The sequence below is a fragment of the Chiloscyllium plagiosum genome, chromosome 15, assembly GCF_004010195.1.
Source record: "Chiloscyllium plagiosum isolate BGI_BamShark_2017 chromosome 15, ASM401019v2, whole genome shotgun sequence".
NCBI lineage: Eukaryota > Metazoa > Chordata > Chondrichthyes > Orectolobiformes > Hemiscylliidae > Chiloscyllium > Chiloscyllium plagiosum.
The window spans coordinates 48,768,323-48,788,473 of NC_057724.1; the positions used below are offsets into that span (position 1 = coordinate 48,768,323).

The following is a 20,151-nucleotide window of genomic DNA, read 5'->3' on the forward strand; positions in this document are numbered from 1 at the left end:
TGAAACATTTAGAAGGCATATGAACAGTTAATACTAGTTTTAATCACCTCAGCTTCTTTGCAAACTGACAGTCATTTCAAATCACAGATAGGTCTGAAAGGCTCTTCTGTTGTTTCTAATATTTTCTTGGCCAAAGATGGTAACTGGTGGATAGGCAAGTAGTATCCAGTTTCTTTTTAAGTGCAAGGAAACGTGTTTTCTGAGTGTGATTTTCCCTAGGATGGAGCCAGATACATTGATATAGAGGTGGAGCTTGCTTGCCAAGCCCAGTGTAATACACACTGTTTTAGTATGCGTATCACATCTTTTCTGCTACACTGCAGGGAACATGCAGTTTATCGTACAAATGTGCATCCTCTGAGCAGAGGATAAACACTCTCTTACTTGCTCGAAACTGTTTGCCTGGGAAGTGAGAAGCTGAATAGTCTGAAGAAGATTCCAGTAAGCATCACGTTCATTTATTTTTTTTGCCCCCATCTGAGTGTAATTTCTATCTGTCTCGGAATGTTCACTCACTGAGAAGCAGAAAGCGTACAAGGTTACAGATTAATGAGAGAGGAAGTAACAGCTTGCACCAGGTAGGAAGCAATTTTATATCAGCATTCATTTGCTTATCACTGTCACAAGCTGAGTATTGTCCAGAGCTTGGGGTCAGCTTCTTATTTCTTGTCTCTAATACTAGAATCACTTGAGAAACATTAGACACAAAATAAGCTTTAACTATTTTTGTGACCTTCATCAGACTTTAGGATGTAGCAAAAAGGTAATTGGTTCCACAAGACAAACTTTTTTTCCCAGACATATGCTTTGAATTTGTTAGATATTTTACTTGAATAATATACCTTGACTAATTTTTGAAGTGGATATTAATTTAGCCATTATTTGTTCTCTAACTGATGCTGTTTGGAACATAGCCAGAGTAACAATATCAGTGGACTGGCAAGGTAAGAGGTGTTCAATCTTAGCCAGTGCTGCTGAATGGAACTGAAAGGATGCAGCCAAAAACAGTTCCTTGTTGTGATTGAGAATAGGCACTGACAAATTGGAGACTTGAGAATTTCTTTCTGCTTTTAGTAATCAATACTCATCACTAAATTGCCACTTCATTGTAAAGGAACTCCAGTACTGAATTTGTTTGCCAGATATAGCTGTTATTTCCGGCTCAAACTTTGCTCTGCATTTGAAGTGCATCACTGATTTTCTCAGTACAAGCAAGGGCTAGAATTTAACATGCATTGAAATAGCACCTAAAATGAACAGTACTGTGAAAGACAGCATGTGAGGAATGTTTTCAATCTGAGTTCTTCTGTACATTGGAATGATTCTGTACATTCTGTACATTGGAGTGATTGTCTTATGTCAGGGATCAGTATAACATGAATAGGCAGCATTACTGTCTGCCTGTATACAGCAGGCAAGTTTCCAGATTAATATTTTCCACTTCTTGCTTTTTAAAAGTTTGTCTTCAAATCTTACTTCTCTTTTCATCGTATGCTCAAAAAGTTGTATGAATAGAATTGCCAAATGAATAGAATGTATAAAAAAAGTTCTGTCAATAGCTCGCAGCAAGCATAATTCTATGCCATTTAGTTTACTACTTTTCAGTCCCAACTCCAAGTCAAAATATTGCTGATGAATACCTCATTATCATAAATCTATTCACTTAATAGGAACTTATTGTTTAGAAAATAAGTTTTTTCTATTGTACTGATGATCACCCACACCTTGTCTTATTCAGCGCTCTGACTAATGTTTTCATTTTTTTCATTCTCCATGGATGTGCTCATCATCAGTAAGTTATCTGAAATATTCAATGTGTCCTTCATGATTACTCTCCCTGTTTCATAAGATCTACTTTAACATGTATTAATTTTTGTTTACCATTTGCACCCTAACTACATATTTGATGATGAACAACTTTAGACTCAAATCTTTGACTTTGTCGTTGATAGTCAATACTCATTTAAACAATGTAGAGTTAAAATTGTTTTCCTTTTTGAACTGCTACAAAAAAAAGAAATTATATTTCAAAGGATAAGTTTACTTGCTACCTTACAGGAGACACACCTACTTTGGTGTGGAATACATAGCTTAGATGTACATTCCCCTTATTTTTATACATAATACAGTAAGAGTGATTGGCAAGGCTGGCTTTTTGTCTTGAGTCCAATAAATGAGCCAGTTCGCTGAGCCAGATGATTTTTTTTGTCAACCTTTGAGGAGTTAAGACTGTCACAATGAAAATGTAAATGACACTAAATGTGGATGCAAAGAGGGAGATAGAAATTTGAAAAGAATTAAGTCCTAACTGTCCCAATAAAAGAATTGGTGATGACAGTGCAAGATTACAACAACAAAAAATAATGGATACGTTTTCAGATGTTTGTTATTGGTACAGAAGTTGTAAGTGCATGAGTGCAGAAAGAACTTTTACCTCTCTCAAACTTTGCACTGAGTTATGCTTTCACGATAAATAATGCATAAAGGTTGCACTATTGGAAAACATTCCAGCTGTGATATTTTGAAAAGAAAAAAAGAAACACGGCAGTGGTCGGATGGTAAGTTGATGTTATTTTCCAAAAATAATTCCAGCAATGTGTTGAATTGCATTTTTCATCGTTTTCTCTCCTCCCCATGCCATTTTCTCACCTTCATTCCTGCAAAAGATGACTCATGCAGCGATAGAATTGTCTAGGCACCAGCTGTACTTCACTGAAGCGATCAGTCATTCCAAAATCTAAGCTGCGAATTTTCGCAGGTTATTCAACCATGAAATGTGTGGGTGGTAGCAGAGAAAAGCTCTGCTCTCTCTCTCTCTCCCTCTCTCCCCCAAAATTCCCTTACAGGTGTATTTTTCGGCACAGGTTCCTGAATAATGGTCAGAATTTAACAATGTTCATATCACACCTGCTTTTTTATGTTAGATATTAGTCCAGTTCTAGGTCAGGCACATGCCTTACCTTTATCATTCTGCATCAACAAGTGTAATTTCTGAGTAAGATAAGCAATATATATTTGAAATTGTCCATATACTGTTCACCCCTTGCCCAGATGCTCTGAATATGGAATAATTAATTGTTTGATGTTGCTCCATCTAGTGGTTCATTTAAAAATTGGCAATAGAAATTAAAATCAACTCTTGGGCTGATGCCGACCAGAAAGCTGCCCTCAGGGTCAAATCATTGGTTTTCCATCGTGCTTTGATTCAAAATCTAAACAGATGGAGTGAAAGTCTCTGAACTATTTGATTGCTAGTCATTGTTGAGTTTCTCAAGGTAATTAAAAGATAGTGAGGACACAGGTACCTTTTACGCTTCATGCAGAAAACTTGAACATGATGTCTTCTGTTTCACCCATGGGTCCATTTTGAGCTAGTCATTTAAAACGAAGAATGTGAACTGGAAGGTGGAACAGAATAGTTATCTGGGCACTGTGACATATTTGGTATATTGGGTAGAATGCAGAATAGCACACAATTTCAATGATTATGGCAGTGACATAAGGTGAAAATGAAATTGGAGGAGATCATAAATAAAATTCTAAAACAAGTGACAATTAAAATAGTAGATTTTATTTGGGAAGTAAAAGAAACAGCAAAATTAATAGATATGGATAGAAATTTAGTGAAGGATACATTGATTCTTTTAGGTGAACTGCATAACATTTGTTTCAGATAATTTTGATGCATTTTGGTGATGGGCTTTGCAAGCAGTATTGTGATGATCACAGTAAGGATGGAGGTTATGTGGAAAAAAAATAAGTTGAAAGTCAAAAAATGGTTCTGGTATTAGCTTTTACAGTTCTGAGATGCCTCCTGAAAACTATTTTCATGGGATAGGCATTTCCTTGGTCACTATTGAGTGGTAATATAGCATTTGAAAATATTTCCTTTGATAATTAAAACAGATAGTGTTTGCAAACTCATTACTTCTATTGCTCGGGCATGTATAGCTATGTGACATCGTATAGTGAAACTGTTATATTTTCATATTTAAAAACTAAAATAATTCAATTTTAAAAATGCTACGTATTAAAAAGCAGATGACAATCTATCTAATGGGATAGAATTATATACTGTATAGAAGGTGATTTAATGACATGATCAATGTTCTTTAGAGCTCAGTAAAAGAATGAGTTTCAATCTGTACAATACTTCTTACAACCTATAAATCTTAAATATGTTTAAAGCTACTTAAATAATTTTAATATCTAGTTGCTGTTGTCATGGTAGGAAATGTGGCAAATGATTTGTATGGAGCAAGCTCTCATCGGTTGTGAAACATTTGGCCAAAAATTATTTTATGTCTAAGCCTTCTGTCAGAAATGTAATCCTTTGGCCTACCCTTCTCTAGATCCTCCGTCCAGCTTTTTCTGCCCAGAATCCACCCCCTGCCCCACCCCTCGGTCCTTGCCTGTATCTGCTTTCTTGGCCTCAACACTTCATGTGGATATGTTCAAGGAAATGTAATTTGTCCAGTGTTCCTGATGACAAAATAGTGTTAAAAATTTAACATTGTTTCAAATATAATTATCAAAGCGGGGATGGCTAAAATGACGGTGCCGCAGGTGAAAGAAATTGCTGCAAACATTGTAAAATCAAAACGTTGAAATAAATGCTGCATGGACTGCCAGTACCCGGACAAAATCTGATGAGTTCAAGTTACAAGCTACACTCTGTCTGAGCTCAATTAATTTTATTACAAATGGACATGATTCAATAATATTCAAGGTACACTATAGAAGTAGATGCATGAGCAAGGTAAAATTAAACTTTTGTTTATTTTGTCAGACTCCATGAGATAAATGAACCACTTAAGATTCTATAAACAGCAACTTGAATTGGATGTTAATGGAAATGTTTAATAACTATTATGTTTTGTCTGATATGAACCACTGTTTTGCTTTTAAAGTGGTGGGAACAGTTCACCTATGATTGTTAAAAGAAGACAAAATCAGACTGCTCAATTGTTTTACTGCTGGCTTTCATTTGTCAAATTATCACAAGCCAAATGTTTATTTTGCTGAGAAACTGACTGCTTTTCATACCTGTTCAATTGTAGCCTTAATTGGAGGATGTGAACAGTCATTGACCAAAATGATTTGCATGGAAGGAAATAGCTGTGTGCTATTTTGGAAAGAGGAATGGAAAGTAGGGGATATATCTGGGAAATCCTGGAGTGTCCATTTGGAAATGCTTGGATAGTATGGGACAAATGGAAAATATCCTGTTAGCTGTAGCAGAGATACTGAGGTCACATTTATATTAACAATGTGGATAAATTCAAAAGGCAAGTCCAAGACATATTTTAGTGAATTTAATATATCACAGAGAAAGAACAGAGCAATATTCTTATAAATTCTGCAACTGGGAAAGTGAATACAATGGCTGTTCCTAGTGCTCAGGCTGTATCCCCTCTCTTTGTTTTACATGTACAGTAAGTGTTACCCTTGCATCATTTTGATTGCAATGTCACCTTTGCAAACAACCCCTAAACAATTGTTTTCTTAGAAACTGATATTAAAAGTATAAAACCAGATATTATGAAGGCATCATATTTAATATTTTGAGCACTTCATTTTTGAAGGATTGTGCAAAAATTAATTTATTTCAAGTTCTGTGAAGCAAAAACAAAAGTCAAAAAGTTAAATTGAAACTTTGTTTAACAACATTTTTCTTGGACACTATATGGTTCAAGCTAATTACTGGACTGGCTTGCTTGGAGCCTCCAGATTTGGTTTACTGACTGCCTGAGAAACACTGTTCATTCAGGACAGGTAGTAGTTTTAGCTTTCACTTGAGGAAGCCTGCTGACGAAAATGCTTTTCACCTCATGTCTTCTGTTCCTGAAGGATCTTTAGTTGTGAATGTGTTTAGAAACCTAATGGTACTCTTGAAAAACAACTGCAAGGCATCTCACTAATGTATTTCCTGATCAAGTTGCAACTGTCTAGACTCCAAAGAAAATTTCCATGAGTAATGTCAAGCCTATACATGTCAGAATGCCTAATCAACAATGTTATGAAAATTTCACTCTTGATCCTATTTATCTTTCTTTAAGATCTAAACATTATTGGCAAAACGAAAATGGTAATTTTCTAAATTGAATCACTGCAGAGAAAAATGTCTTTACCTGGTTTGTGTGTGTGCGTGTGTGTACATTTCTGAGGTCCTTTGGAGAAGTCCACATTCATATTTTCATACTAAAAACCATGTGTTAACCAATTGTACATCTTTTATGCAATCAATTTGTTAGATAACAAATCAGTAATTTGTTGTTATTAAAGAAACCTGGTAATTGAATCATTTTTATTTTTCAGTCTAAAATGGAGAAATCATATAATTGACCATATTAGAGACTGGATAAAACAATTAAATTTATATTGTGAACTATGGATTCATAGTTCACAAAGGTAGTGTACTGCTCCCATTTTAGTGTGAATATAAACTTTGGAGGTTTGCGTTGGGATTGCCAATGCTGACAATGTCTAATAGGAAGTGGGCTAATAATAATTGGATCATGATACCATTTGTTTGTGCATTATTAAACTAAAATGGATTTAGCAGTTGTTTAAACTTTTCCAGAGGTGACCCTTTCATCCAAATGTTTAATTCGGAATTTATAAAATGGACCAAGGAAGTAGGCATAACTGGGGATAATAGCACAGCATTTGAAGAGAGACAATACAATGCTGTTTGTGCATCAATTGAATTAGCAAGATGAGGAATCTTGAATAAGAAACTGAAATGAAAATATTGAACTTGAAAGAGCGGAAGAAGGTAAAAAAGGAAAGGAAGAATATGAAGAAAGAGTGCTTCATAATGATGAAAGAGAAAGACAATAAAAAGTTGATTCTAGAGTTTCAGCTCTGGAAGAAGGGCAAAGGAAAGTGAAAAGAGGCAGGAGAAAGAAAGGAAATGTTGGTTTCAAAGGATGGAACAGAAAAAGAATTGTGTCTCAGTCTCCAAAGGACCATCTGATGGCAACGGCTTTGAGATCAAACCAAGGCTCAGTGGGGCATTTTTCAAATTTGTGACAGCAGTTTTCAATGTATAATTAAAGGGATATAGAAGCATTTTTCAGGTGGTAATAATATTGTCTGTATAAGGTGAACTATTGAAAGCATGGGTTAGTGGTTCCCATCGGGTAATCAGGAAGATTGTTACAGTAAATTATTTGATTGATACACTTGGTTCATCAGAAAAAGTATCAATTACAATATCAATATGCTGAAGCGATTCCACTGACAGAAGGAGGATAAGTAAGCACACGTTTGACAAGTGGTAAGGATTGGAGAGGAAAAAATAGAGAGTGATGATGCAGAAAGAGACCTGGACAGTTCCCAAATTGAACCACCTACTGTCCAGTTAGCTAACACTGAGTTATTTCAGAGGTTAGCCACAATGAAGAAACATAAGAAGGCTACTCAGAGAGTTCAGAGGAATCTGCAGCCATAAACCATTGTATCGACCCTGAGCCATACAAAATGCGGATAAAGGAGAATATTCTCCAGTAATACAGCTTTCTTATCACTTGGACAAGAGAAACACGCCAAAATGAAAATGGAAATCCAATCCATGCTGGAAAGCTAGCTACCTGAACCTAGTATAGACTACAGAAAGGTCAATGTAGTAACAAATGTAGATTCTTACTAAACTCCTCATGTAAAAAAACACTATGGGTAAAGTTGGTACTGTAAAATATCTTTGTCCCTTTAACAGATCTGTGTAGAACTTGGTGGGTTCCTTTAAGATCCTGAGAAAATGCCAAATAGTCTTTTCAAATGTCAAGTGATGGCATTCCATCTGAAAAATACCCCAGTCACTTTTTTTTCAGAGATTCAAATTGTAACCAATGTTCTTTCCGGTGAGATTTACCTTGATGAAGTGCTGCATGTAGTGAATCGTTTAAGACCACTTTAACAATTAGAAGTTCTCTTTGGTAATTTGCAATCAGTTGATTTGATGATAAATGTTTCCAAAAGTCAGTTTGCAAGTGTGAGCAACCCACCTAGGGCCTATTGTAGTGCAAGGACTAGTGCTGCCAAGAACAGCAAATGTACGATCGTTCACGCAATTCCTTGCTGCTAAAATGAAAAATGATTCAATTTTTTAGGGGTTGGATAGAATCTGTACGAAATTTGAATCAAATTTGATCACTATAATTGTTCCACTGACAGCTTTACTGCAAAAGAAAACTACAAGGATTGTCAAGCATCTTAAGGGAGATAGAAATTTAGGATTGACACTTGGGTTCAGAATGTGGCATACTTGCATGTACAGGAAGATACAAACATTCATAACCAAGGCACTGTTCTTCACAGATGCAAACATGTAAACAATTTGCCCTGGCAGGCAATGTAAAGTTGCAATGAGGAAACTGAAAGTACCATGCAGAGGGACCATATGTAGATAGGACAGACATACTTGAGCAATTGTTGCAAAACTTGATTTAAATTGGAAAATCTGTAATGACAAAAGGTATGAAGAAAATTAAATAAATTTAATATTTTTTAATTTCATTTATTATCACATGCACTGAAATAGTGAAAAGTATTATTTTGCATGCTGTCTCGACAAATCATAACATATGTAAATACATTAGAGTAATAGAATAGAATACAGAATAAGAAAAGTGCAGAGAAAGATTGACTCTGATGTATGAGATGTCCATTCAAAAGTCTGATAACAGTGGGGAAGAAGCTGTTCTTGAATTTGCTGGTACATATTTTCAAACTTTCATACCTTCTGAGAGTGGAAGAGAATATAACTGGGATAGGAGGGTGTTTATTATGTTGGTTGTTTTCCAAAGGCAGCAGAAAGTGTAGACAGAGTCAATGGAAAGAAAGCTCAATTTTGTGATGGTCTGCATTGCATTCACAACTCTCTGTAATTTCTTCCGTTCTTGGGTAGAATAGTTATGATACTATGCTGTGGTGCATCCCAATAGGATGTTTTCTATGATGCATCCATAATGATGGATCCATGCATCCAGATCAGGTGAATTGGCCATGCTAAATTGCCTGTAGTGTTAGGTAAGGGGTAAATGTAGGGGTATGGGTGGATTGCGCTTCGGCGGGGGGGGGATGTGGACTTGTTGGGCCGAAGGGCCTGTTTCCACACTATAAGTAATCTAATCTAAGTAATCTAATCTAATCTAAAAAAAATGTAAAAAGAGTCATTGTGAACATGCCAAATTTCCTTTGCCTCTGAGGAAGGAGAGACATTGCTATGCTTACTTGTCTATATTGTCAACATGGATGAATCAGGATAGATCGTTGATGATATTTGCTCCTAAGAACTTGAGGCTCTCATCTTCATCCACTTCAGCACCTTTGATACAGACAGGGATGCATCCTACACTCCACTTCCTGGAGTCAATGACCATCTCCTTTGTTTTGCTGACAAGGGAGAATTTGTTGTCTTTACACCATACCACTAAGCTGTCTACCTGTTTCCTGTACTCTGCCTTGTTGAGATAATATCCACTACAATGGTGTCACCAGCAAATTTGTAAATGGAACTGGGGTGGAATGGCCACATAGTTGTGAATGTGTAAGCAGTATAGTAAGGGTTTGAGTACATAGCCTTGAGGGTCACTGATATTGAGGATTATTGTAGTGGAGGTGTTGTGACCTATCCTTATGGATTGTGGTTTACATCAGAAAGTCCAGAATTTGGTTGCAGAATCTGTATATACTAAAAACCATACATCTGCCCTCTTCCTTTTATCACAATCTTTCCCATTGTAAATTACATCCATATTTACCATTTCAATGTTTTTGTTAATATTCATTATTGTTATTTGTTAACAAACTTAGCTGGTATGGGAAGTAAAAACTACTATTGACAACACTCAGCATTAGAAGCCAGCCATCTTTCTAAATAAACCAACTGAATGTCACACAACCTCAACTTTGTCCTTTGCCAAAGCCCAGTTTTATCTTTTTTCTGAGACTATTGCTCTGGGATGACTCATACTCAGGAAGGCAGGTTCATTTTATTCTGGCCTGGAAACACAGGTCATGGCTCTTTTCTCATTTATGATTTGTAAAACCATAAGGGAACAGTTTCTGTTCAGAGAATTGATCTACTCTTGAGAAATTTTCTCAAAAATCATCTCTGGACTTTCTTTCTTCTGGAAGCCTTTCAATTGAGTCAAAACTACAGACTTTGTTTGTAATCACACATTGTCATTAAATAAAACAAATTAAAAGTGAACAACCTATAATTCATTTTCAACTGAAACTATAGCCCTGAATTTCTCTATGGTGGAGAGCATCTCTGCTGTGACAAAAATGCCAGATATTGGATATACCACACCTAACATGTCTCATTTTTGCAGGGGCAAGATTGGAGGGTGAGCTGTCATTTCATGTGCATCATTTCTGGTGGTAGCTGGCTTTTTCTAAAATCAGATTTTGTCATCCTTGGTGTCTGGAACGCAGAATGTGCAACTTAGACTGACAAGACCTGATCTATTTCCAGTGCATTTCTTTTTGATAGCTAAAGGTCCCTTTGAATTATTGCAGATACAGGATCTGCAGATACAGTGCCAGGATACTTGAGGGGTAGAGGTTGGAAATTCTTGGGTTGGGGACTGTTCAGGATCTCTTTGGGAGGTTTAGGTGCCCTGTGGAATTGTAAAGAAGATGGTGAGCAAGTGCCTTGGAACTGTTTAACTTGTCAAGAATCTCAACAAGTGTCAAGACCGCCAGGAAATGTCAACAGTATTGAACTGTCAAAAAGCTTGAAAAGGAACAAGAAGTATCAAACTGCTATATGTGACAACAAGTATCAAGATGTGTGTTGTGGTCTGCAATATTGAAATTGAGATCATGAAACTGCATTGTTTTGTCTCTTGCTTGCATGCGAACATGTGGGCACTAGGTGATTTGGAATGGTGGGTGAAAGTAGGCAATTGAGATTGAGGTGTTAGAGACCACTGAGATGGGTAGAGGGAATTAGACTGTATGGATTGAGTTGGAAGGGGCATGGGAAGTGTGTGCAGATGAAGTGGTGTGTGTGTGCGTAGTGAAGAGTGTGTGATTGACAGATAAGTCTAGAAGAATGTTTTATTGGAAAATAAGGTTGTCTTTGGTGCAGGTAACACTTTGGGATTGTGGGTGGTCTGCATTTGCATTAAAGCAATTGCATTAATTCCTTGGGATTAGTAAAGCTGTCAAGAAATTCTCTAAAAAGGAATTTGAAAAGAACAGTGACAGTGACTTCAGATGATTGATTTCAAGCTAACATTTTCACAGTGGGGTACCTTTTGATGGACAGTTCTAACTGCTTAATGAATTGAAATGTTTGTTTACATAATAGATTAAGCGCTTACATTAAATATTTATTTGTATAAATAAATTATTGAGCTCTTGTGTCAAATATTTGTTTTCATAAGGGATCCTTTGATTTAGATTAGATTTGTTTATTTTATCAGTGAGTTTTTTTTTCAGTACTGCCATCCTAAATTGACTGGTTACTTCATTTTTGTATCAGAATGTCTCAAGTTATGTCATGATTGGAAAAGGAAGGATAAATGTTGATGACTGGGGAGTATGAGTTGGCTGTGATATGGTATAGTTAAAAAGGTTCACAGGGATGAGGAGTGATACCATATAGGGTATAAGAATTCATGGGGATTGATGTTTTGGAACAGATTGACATGAAGAATGAAGAAGGAGAGCAAGATTATGTTTTAATCGTTAGTTTTAAACTTAGATAACAGTACTTGATCCCCAATACAGCTTTCCACTCAGGCTGCCTAAGGAACTAAGCAGCTTCTTAGTCTGGCCCCATGCCCAATCCAGCCCTAGGTTCCCCTCTACCCTTTTGGATTGAAAGTTAGATGACTATTTTTAAATATTGGGTTCACAGAGTGGAGAATTCTGCTGAGTCTGTACACCCAATCAGTGAATGAAAATTGGAATTCTAAGGTCAACGTTCTTGCCTTTAATGTAACACACATTGGAGACATTTCCAACCAGCTTCATAATCACTTACACAGGGTAAATTAATACTTTGGCATGCTTTGTTCCATACTGATTGCTCTTTGACTGTGTGAGAAAGTGTTGAGGCTTCAATATATCTCAGCTATACCTTTGAAAACAAAACCATGCTGCCATCAAGTTATGTTCTACTATTTAATGTAAACATTCCAAGCATTTGATAAGAATTACTAAAACAGTAATATTGGTTATTTACAAGATCATAGGACTATTTGCAAACTGTAGTTATGCTATATGCTGAATGCAGAGTCATGGAACATTGAAATCAAATCCTCTGACAGTGGTAGTCATTGAGAGCAGTACTGCTCCTTAAAAGCATATATGCATCACGTGACACCATCCACCTATTCATTGCTGGTACAAGTCAGAGCTCTACAATTCCACAATTATGTTCCTAACACTTGCTCTGTCAGCAGCCTCAAGTATTATCCTCTACCCTGCTTTAAAGTTCTAGTAAATGGAAAACCTTTTCATTTGTATAAAGGGCAGTTAACCTGTTCACTTGCATCTTGAATGTTGCCTGTCCCATTTGCCTGCCTTCCTGTTAGGGGAGGGCGGAGGGTTGTCCACACTGCTTCTCACCCACTTGGTAATTATTGTCAGAAGGGATCAACAAGGAGACTGATTTTGGAATTATTTTTGCAACAATTAAGGTCCCAAGTTGTGCTCTAAGGTACAACCCTGCAAAGAATATATGTATGTAAGACTGTTCACTTACAACGTTCATAAATTGATGGATAGAGTTTTGTAATTAAATCAAAGCTGTAATAAAAATGCCACCACAGTTCTTCAACTGCTTCACAATGGGATGACAACAACTGTCTTGAGTAGGAGAGCTGAAGCAGTCATGTTCAAAGTCTATAGCAAAGTGAAACAAGCACGTGTGGTAGCTGGGGACGTGATGGTCTCATGGTATTATTGCTGGACTGTTAATCCAGAGACTCAGATAGTGTTCTTGGGACCTGAGTTTGATTCCTGCCACAGTAGATGGTGGAATTTGAACTTAATTAAAAAGAAATCTGGTATTACAAATCTAATGATAACCATGAATCTATTGTCAATTGTTAGAAAAAGCCTTTGATTCACTAATGTCCTTTAGCGAAGGAAACTGCCATATTTATCTGGTCTGGCCTATATGTGACTCCAGATCCACAGCATTATGGTTGACTCTTAACTGCCCAATAGATGGGCAATGAATTCTACCTGGCAAGTAATGCCCTCATCCCAGAATTAATAATGATAAGAAAGCTCTCATATTATTTATAATCTATCTAGTATTGCTTATTGAACCCATCAGACTAGCTGTCCTCTGGTAGGTATTACTGATGAAGGGCTTTTGCCCAAAACATCGATTTTCCTGCTCCTTGGATGCTGTCTGAACTCCTGTGCTTTTCCAGCACCACTCTAATCCAAAATCTGCTTCCCAGCATCTGCAGTCATTGTTTTTACCTATGTGTATTAAATACTGCCTAAATTGAAAAAGTCTTTAATCCCTGTTAGTTCCATGCCAAGATTTGACTGACCATAATCGACATATCAATACAATGTTTGATCCATTCTGTACAAAATTTGCAAACTGTTCTCAATCTCTTCAATTCTTGATATCAGAGACTCAACCCATCCTTTAAATGTTTCCAAACAAACCTCACGAATTAGCCCACACCTGGTCAGCCAGTTATTTGATCTTGCATATATGTTGAAAGAGAGATTATGGAATTTATTGAGCATTTCCATATCTTGAGAGCCAACTTTCTTACAACACCACCATTAACAAGAAGTTACAGCACTGAATCAACTATCCCAGTTCTGTCTTCTACAAGCTATGACAGTGAGTGTTTGACTTCCCGACGGATGCAAGTCAACAAAAGACATAACTAGCAGAAAGTGAGGACTGCAGATGCTGGAGATCAGAGCTGAAAAACGTGTTGCTGGAAAGGTGCAGCAAATCAGACAGCATCAAAGGAGCAGGAGAATCGACGTTTTGGGCATAATTCCTGAAAAAGGGCTTATGCCCGAAACGTCGATTCCCCTGCTCTTTTGATGCTGCCTGACCTGCTGCGCTTTTCCAGCAACACATTTTTCAACAAAAGACATAAGTCAACATAGCATTTATTGTCACCACATTCTTGTACTGAAGTGCTGGATCGTGGACTTTATCAGTGACATAGAAGAATACTAATGAAATTCCACCAGGAATGCTTCAGCCATATTCTCCTGATTCAACATGAGGACTGTTGAACAAATGTTCATGTCCTTCTTGAGGCCAGCTCAGCAAGCATTCAGGCAAAACTCCTTCAAAACCAACTACAATGAGCTGGACACTGTAACTCAATGGCTGAAAGGTGGCTCTCCTTCCTCGTCAGGTTTTCTCAAATTAAGATGGCCAGTGTTTTGGGAAAGGACAAAGAAGCTATGACAAATACCATTTGAAGATCTCCTTGAAAGGTGGCAGCGTTGACATTAATGATTGGGAGGAGGTTGTGACTAATTCAAAATGGCAACAACTTGCCCAAGAAGCTGCATTGTGCTTTGAGTCCAGAGCACCTATTCCAAACAAAGTAGACCTAGAGAAGTAAATAAATACAAACAGGAAGCAAATCCTGCACTTTGAATCATATTAGTTCTTGGATGTCCTGCTCCAAGTGCCCAATGATCTACAGTCTGAGAATCAATGTATTCTGTCACACATAGAAGAAATGCTTAACCATGAATAGATATCATCCTGGAACTGAGGGACAGCTTATAATGATTAAAAAAACCCCTCAAACTGCTATTTAATAAAATAGAATGTGTATTTTCCAGTCACTAGAAGCCAGCAGTTCTCATGTCAAATCCTACTTGGTACAAACATTCCTTTTGTTATCATCTGACTCACCATGAGCAATGCCATGGGAAATCTGCTAGTTTGTATAACATTTATAATTATTTAGCTAACCATTTGATGAAATGGGAAGAGAAAACAAAAATGTTGGACTTTTTTTTAGAATAGTGCTTCATTTTATGTCAATTCTTGCAGGTAGGAGTTTATTTACAGCTTCAAGTAATATTGAAAAGATATTAATAAGTCTTCAACTGTGAGAAATAAAAATGGGTATCAAATTTCATTATATGTTTAGCAGCCTAAGGGTTGATTTTCATGCATAATGAATAGAAAATGCATAATGTATAAATGACTATCACACATCTTAATGTCTACTAATGTTTCTTTTTCTGACACCAGCTACATGGCTCAATAATTCTCAGGCCATCTGTAGAAACACATTTATAAAGCAATGCATTGAACAACCTATTACTTTACATTTCTTGTCATATTTGATGAACATTGCATAAACTTGCATGTGCATTTACATTACCAATAAGTATTAAAAGCAATAGTTTTATATGGTTGGTTGGTTTTAAACTTAATCAGAAATTTAGAAAAGAAGGCCCAGAAAATAATGAGACCATTTCTTTTGGGCTACTACTGAATGTGAGACCTCTGCCCTGTGGTCATCTGAAATCGTCACCCTGTGATTAAAAAAAAGGGGTAACTCATGTCAACATGCTTCAGCATGATTACTATTAAACAACAAATGTAATGCATTGGGGAGAATGACTGGTGCATGATGAAAAGACAAGAAATGTTGAATATTGCAGCAGAAGGCTTGGACAGCGGTAAGTAAGTAGTCAGGCTTATCACATCATGATAACAGATGGTGCATCAGGATGACTGAGCAAATGTGCATCAGCCAAAATCTGAAGAGGTTTCTTATAACTGATTAAGAGGATCTCCCATTTCCAAAAATCCCCTTCCAAAGGGGTTGTTTCCAGAGCATAAACTTCAACAGTTTATCAAGATGTTCCTTACCAATTGAACTGAAGTGTGGACACTCAGGATTTGTAAGGCTTGAGAGAAATTGACAATTAGATGATCTGTGGTGGCTTGGTATGGATTACAATAAGGTGTTTGGAATTTAGACAGATTATGTTTATACAAGAAAGATGTTCCTATGGCAGCAAGGACATTGAGTTCTGAAAAAGCATCACAGGACCTGAAACATTAGCTCTGATTTCTTTCCACAGATGCTGCCAGACTTTATCAGTGTTTTTTTTTCCAGCAATTTCTATTCTCATTTTTGTTTCTGGTTTCCCGCATCCACAGTTCTTTTGTTTTTTTGGAAGAACTCAAAATATGGAGAGTTGATGGCAGAGTTGTAATGTAATTCTGAACTCCAGACTAATGAGTGAGTTAGAATCCATCCATGGCAGATGGTGAAATTTGAATTCAATAAAAATCTGGAATAAAAAAAACTAGTCTAATGGTAGTGTAACCACCTGACAAGTGTCATTTAAAACCCAGCTGGTTTACATAGCTTCTTCAGGGAAGAAGCTATGCCGTCCTCAACTGGTGTGGTCTTTGCATCTCTCCGGACCTAGAGCAAGATGGTTGACTCTTATCTGGTCTTTTACCAAAAAGTACTAGCTGCACCAGCACCATCAACATCAAATGAATGAATAAAAAATGAAAATGTAAGCATTTTTGAGGCCAACCACCAGATTTGTTTTGAGTTAAAATGCAACAAGGGAGAGAAAGGAAGTTAAGGGCAATGAGAGCAATGTTCCTCCTGCATGATGTTTGAGGTGAGGGACGCCATTCGTGTCCCATCCAAGTACATATGCAGAAAGTGCACGCAACTCTCGCTCCTCCAAGACTGTGTTAGGGAACTGGAACGAGAGCTGGATGAACTTTGGATCATTCGGGAGGCAGAGGCTGTGATAGATGAGTTACAGGGAAGTAGTTATTCCTCGGCACGAAGAAAGCTGGGTGACTGTTCAAAGGGAGAAAATACATACAATGGAGAGATCCCCTGTGGTCATTCACCTGAAAAACATGTATACACTGTTGGGGGGGTGTACTTACCAGGGGTATGCAATGGGGCCCAGGTCTCTGACACAGAGCCTGTCCCTGTTGCACAGAAGCGAAGGAGGGAAAGGAGGAGAATATTAGTCATTGGGGATCAACAGTTAGAGGTTCAGATAGAAGGTTTGTTGGCAACGAACAAGACTCGCGGTTGGTGTGTTGCCTCCCAGGTGCCAGAGTCTGTGATGTCTCAGATCGTATCTGTGGGGTCCTGAAGGGAGAGGGTGACCAGCCCCAAGTCGTTGTCTATGTAGGTACCAACGACATTGGTAGTAAGACGGATAGGGATGTAAGGCAAGATTTCAGGGAGCTAGGGTGGAAGCTGAGAGATAGAATAAACAGTTGTTATCTCTGGTTTGTTACCCATGCTGCGTGATAGCAAGGCAAGGAATAGGGAGAGATATCAGCTGAACACATGGCTGCAAGGATGGGTACAGGAGGGAGGGTTTCGGGGACTTGGATAACTGGGGCTCATTCTGGGGAAGGTGGGACCTGTACAAACAGGATGGTCTTCACTCGAAACAGATGGGTACTAATATCCTGGTTGGGAAATTTGCTGGGTAGGAATAGGGCCTGTCAAAGACAGAAGTGGGAAGTTGAGTGTGGACCCTGTGGAGATCGGAGAGGTGCTAAACGAACATTTCTCATTGGTTCTCACTCAGGAAAATGAGAATATTGTTGAAGAGAAGAATGAGATATGAGATATTAGACTGGAAAGGATCGAGGTTAGTTACAAAGAGGTTCTAGAAGGAGTGAAAGTAAACAAGTCCCCTGGGCCAGATGGGATTTATCCGAGGATTCTCTGGAAAGCTACGGAAGAGATAGCAGGGTCTTTGGCTTTGATATTTTAGTCATCATTGTCTACAGGTTTAGTACCAGAGGACTGGAGGATTGCAAATATTGTGCCCTTGTTCAAGAAGGGTAGTAGAGATGACCCAGTAGTTATAGACCAGTGAGCCTCACTTCTGTTGTAGGAAAGTCTTTGGAAAGGATTATAAGAGATAAGATTTATAATCATCAGGCAAGAAACAATTTGATTTCAGATAGTCAACATGGTTTTGTCAAGTAGTAGACTGACATGTGCTTCTTGTCAGATGTGGGAGTTTAAAGAGAGTTTAAGGGTTACTGCGGATTATATCTACAATAAATTCTGTTGGTTGCGAATCTTATCAGATCGAATGGATCGTTTGGAGAGACAGTTAGAAGTAATGAGGAATTTGCAACAGCAACAGTATGTGATGGATGGCAGTAATAGGAGGGGAGGAAAGTCTCAGATACAGTCATACAGATGGGTTAACTCCAGGAAAGATAAGAGAAGTAGACACCTAGTGCAGGTGTGTTCTGTGGCTATGCCCATTTCAAACAAGTATGCTGTTTTGGAAAATGTAGGGGGTGATGGATTCTCAGGGCGAGCGTAGCGCGAACAGCCAGGTTTCTGGTATTGAGACAGGCTCTAATGCAATGAGGAGTACGTTGGGTTCCAAGAGATCAATTGTGTTAGGGGATTCTCTGGTCTGAGATACAGACAGACGTTTCTTTGGCCAGCAGAGAAAAAGCAGAATAGAGTGTTGCTTCCATGGTGCCAGGATCAAAGATGTCTCAGAGAGGGTGCAGAATGGTCTTAAGGGGGAGAGGGGCCAGCAAGAGGTCTTTGTCCATATTGGAACCAACAACATAGGAAGGGAAACGGTTGAGATTCTGAAGGGTGATTATAGAGAGTTAGGCAGGAATTTTAAAAGGAGGTCCTTGAGAGTAGTGATCTCTGGAATAATCCCGGTGCTACGAACTAGTGAGGGCAGGAATAGGAAGATACAGCAGATGAATGCATGTCTGAGGAGCTGGTGTATGGGAGAAGGATTCATAGTTTTGGATCATTGGAATCTCTTTTGGGGTAGAAGTGACCTGTACAAGAAGGACGGATTGCACCTAAGTTGAAAGGGGACTAATACACCAGCAAGGAAATTTGCTACAGCTGCTCGAGAGGATTTAAACGAGTAAGGTGAGTGGGGGGGGGAGGGGGGGTGGCTGTTGGTGGGACCCAGGGAGATAGTGAGGAAAGAGATCAATCTGAGACTGGTTCCGTTGAGAACAGAAGCGATTCAAACAGTCAGGGCAGGTAGGACGAATAAATTAAACTACATTTATTTCAATGCAAGAGGCCGAACGGGGAAGGCAGATGAACTCAAGGCATGGTGAGGAACATGGGATGGGATATCATAGCAATTACAGAAACATGGCTCAGGGATGGGCAGGACTGGCAGCTTAATGGTCCAGGATACAAATGCTACAGGAAGGATAGAAAGGGAGGCAAGAGAGGAGGGGGAGTGGCATTTTTGATAAGGGATAGCATTACAGCTGCAATGAAGGAGGATATTCCTGGAAATACATTCAGGGAAGTTACTTGGGTGGAACTGAGAAATAAGAAAGGGATGATCACCTTATTAGGATTGTATTATAGATCCCCTAATAGTCAGAGGGAAATTGAGAAACAAGCTTGTAAGGAGATCGCAGCTATCTGTAAGAGTGATAGGGTGGTTATGGGTGGGGGATTTTAACTTTCCAAACATAGACTGGGACTGCCATAGTGTTAAGGGTTTAGATGGAGATGAATTTGTTAAGTCTGTACAAGACAATTTTCTGATTCAGCAAAACTTGACCTACTCTTGGGAAATAAGGCAGGGCAGGTGACTGAGGTGTCAGTGGGGGAGTACTTTGGGCCAAATGACCATAATTCCATTAGATTTAAAATAGTGATGGAAAAGGATAGACCATATCTAAAAGTTGAAGTTCTAAATTTGAGAAAGGCTAATTTTGATGGTATTAGACAAGAACTTTCAAAAGCTGATTGGAGGCAGACGTTCACAGGTAAAGGGACGGCTGGAAAATGGGAAGCCTTCAGGAATGAGATAGCGAGAATCCAGAGAAAGTGTATTCCTGTTAGGGTGAAAGGAAAGGTTGGTAGGTGTAGGGAATGCTGGATGACTAAAGAAATTGAGGGTTTGGTTAAGAAAATGAAGGAAGCATATGTCAGGTATAGATAGGATAGATCGGGTGAATCCTTAGAAGAGTGTAAAGGCAATAGGAGTATACTTAAGCAGAAAATCAGGAGAGCAAAAAGGGGACATGGAATAGCTTTGGAAATAGAGTTAAGGAGAATCCAATTTTTTTTAATAAATACATTAAGGACAAAGGGTAACTGGGGACAGAATAGGGCCCCTCAAAAGGTCAGCAAGGCGGCCTTT

General features: G+C 38.2%; 1 protein-coding gene across 1 annotated transcript in view; it reads left to right on the forward strand.

The window, feature by feature from the left end:
* Positions 1-310: 310 nt before the first annotated feature.
* tenm1 (teneurin transmembrane protein 1) overlaps positions 311-20,151 on the forward strand; it is a 2,412,691-nt gene continuing 2,392,850 nt past the window's right edge. The window contains exon 1 of the mRNA XM_043704862.1: positions 311-578. The gene's annotated coding sequence lies outside the window, so the exon portion shown is untranslated. The remainder of the gene's footprint in view (positions 579-20,151) is intronic.